At 46.4% G+C, this 2,472-nt stretch overlaps 1 long non-coding RNA gene across 1 annotated transcript; it reads right to left on the bottom strand.

Moving 5' to 3' along the window:
• LOC135827504 (uncharacterized) lies at window positions 1-992 on the bottom strand. Its single transcript, XR_010555468.1, has 2 exons — window positions 835-992; window positions 1-506 (listed from the first exon to the last, which is right to left on the bottom strand). It is a non-coding gene; the product is annotated as an uncharacterized LOC135827504 (long non-coding RNA).
• Window positions 993-2,472: the final 1,480 nt, after the last annotated feature.

The raw sequence follows: 2,472 nt of genomic DNA, 5'->3' as shown, positions 1-2,472 counted from the left end.
TCACCTGTCCCCTTGCGGGACCGACAACATGGAAGCGACGGCAGAAAGTCGGCAGTCTGCCAAGAGATTAGGGACCATATTCAATCGGCACGACGAGAGAGCCCTCTTTGGCAGCACACACACATACACACACACACATACTGACATGCCCACACTGTGCATGCACACACACGGTGGATGCTCATGTGTCTCAGATTCAATTATCTTTTCAAAGTTTGGTAGATTCGGAGACATGTTGGCCAGAATTTCATGGCCGAAAGTCGCCAACACCGGCTTGAGGCTAGTTAACTCAGGCTTTCTGCTAGCTTCCAGTTCTCTTCTCACTGCAACAACACACCAACCACCATTGTATCTTTTAGGTGTCTCTGCAGTGCAGTTGACTATGGCGGTGGGCTGGGGTGCTGCTGCTGTTGCTGCTGCGGATGATGCTGGCATGATGGACGGCTTTCTTGCCACTACTGTACCGCAAATTAAACTTGAAAACACAGCTGATGTGGTCTCCAGGTCTGGACAAAACGCACACGGAAAACAGCGCAGTATTTCTATATTAAAATTGTCACAAGTATTCATCCAGGTAGAGAATGCCATGTGTATCCTGATTCCTGACCATCACATAGTTTCTTAAATCTACCATTGCATTTCTTTTTACGAGTTTCACATAAAATGTTATGCACGATCATTGGGCAAGTAAAAGAGAAGCTTCCCTGGGTCTGTACTGGGTCTGCAGGTTGATAAATCGAATGCTCTGTACATGCAGCATGCATGTGTAACAAACCAAAACAAAGCTATTCAGTGATAGAAGTATTCACTCGATAAAGCTTGGTTTTTACTCACCTCTCGCCCAAGTTCCTACAACATCAGCCGTAAAATGGCTACCGATATCTCCCTGTCCAGCATGACCATGCACTGCCGACGAATCCACGACGAAGAGTGATAATACTACAAAAGGGAAGCGGAAATCTGACGAGAAGGTTTATGTATGGAGACGTCTAAACTGCTTCACTTGCAGGAAGAACCAAAATAAATTTTGACATTTTGAAAATCCCGCGGAATTGGTGAATGTGGCACAAAAAAGATTATTTGAAAAAAATCGGCGTGCTCCAGCGCGAGGCGAGCATTGATCACGCTCGCGCATCTCGTTTCCACTCCCGGTATTTGACGACTCCCTGGTCTTGGTCGAGCGGAATCGGATCTTTGCGTCATAATACCGTACACATCCGAAGGGAACCCGGGGAGTCGCGGGTACTCTTGGATCAAAAACAATGGTGCCCTGCCTCGAGACCGGCCTTGCGCTGGTGTGACGTGTACGCATGACATCAAAAGATCCGATTCCGCTCGACCAAGACCCTACACAGAGCTGGATCGGCGTTGCAAACTCTGGGGGGTTCTGTACCCCACGCCGAAAATAAATCGCCGCCGAATTGTCAAAAATCGTGAAGTGCCGAAATTTGCAGCGCCGAAATTTTGTATATTTACAGTAAATGCCAGCCACTGCTGCCTAGGACAACAGGGTTTGTATGATGTAGAATGCGCTCTGTGTATCTACAATCGAGTGACCTGCTTGTGTGGGCTAACTGTAACTACACCAACAAGTGCACTAGTATTGTACACTGTTCTGCTACAGTGTATCATGCTCAGTCTTGTCACTTCTCCCACGTTTACTGTATTGTTTAATTCATTGTACACCTCTTGCCCAGCTCCTCTGAGGCCACACAGAATTAGTAGACTGTTTGTTGTTTTGGGCCACTACACTCGGCTGGTGTAGGGTTGGTCTGCTTTACTCTTCCTTCTCTTCGACGTGTCCAGCTCCTCCAGCTCCTCGACATTCTATTATTACTACAGTTCTAGTAGCTATATTTCATGTACAGTACTACAGTAGAGTCAGGCGCCGAAGAACGTGTTGCCCAAGAATGTGCAGCCTGAAATGCTAAGAACGCCACCGCCTCCAGTTAAGAATGGCGGTGTTGGTTTTCCGGCAGCTTTCGGGATACTACATAATGATCCACTGAATGATTGTTTCTAAGAACATGCTATAAGAGCGCAGCCGGATTGCTGAAAAATAAGAACACCCCAGGCTAACCTCTTGGACACAACGTCCTTGGACGCTCGACTCTACTGTAGTATGTAAGAACGGCTTCGGCAGGGATGTTACATGTTAGAAATCATAAGTACAGGATGCCTGCTAATTTATAAAGTCTGCTCTTCTTTTATGAGAAGCTTTAGCATGCATGCCAAAGGTGGAGTGCAATGACATGCATTTGGAACCGTGATCACTACAATCCTGCGCTAAATTCTAAGATTTAGAACTATAAGTGATGTTGCCCACCCAAGAACGTCGTTCTGAGGGCCTAGGTCGGGGACGTTCTTGGCAGGAGATCATACTGGATTGTAGATAAACTATTATTATTATAACCCACATGTGTGTAGTACCAAAAGCTGCGGTACAGTGCCGAAATACTAGTATAACATACT

This window comes from Sycon ciliatum, chromosome 11 (genome assembly GCF_964019385.1).
Source record: "Sycon ciliatum chromosome 11, ocSycCili1.1, whole genome shotgun sequence".
Classification (NCBI taxonomy): domain Eukaryota; kingdom Metazoa; phylum Porifera; class Calcarea; order Leucosolenida; family Sycettidae; genus Sycon; species Sycon ciliatum.
Note: the sequence above shows the minus strand (reverse complement) of the source record. Positions and strands in the feature narration are given on the sequence as shown.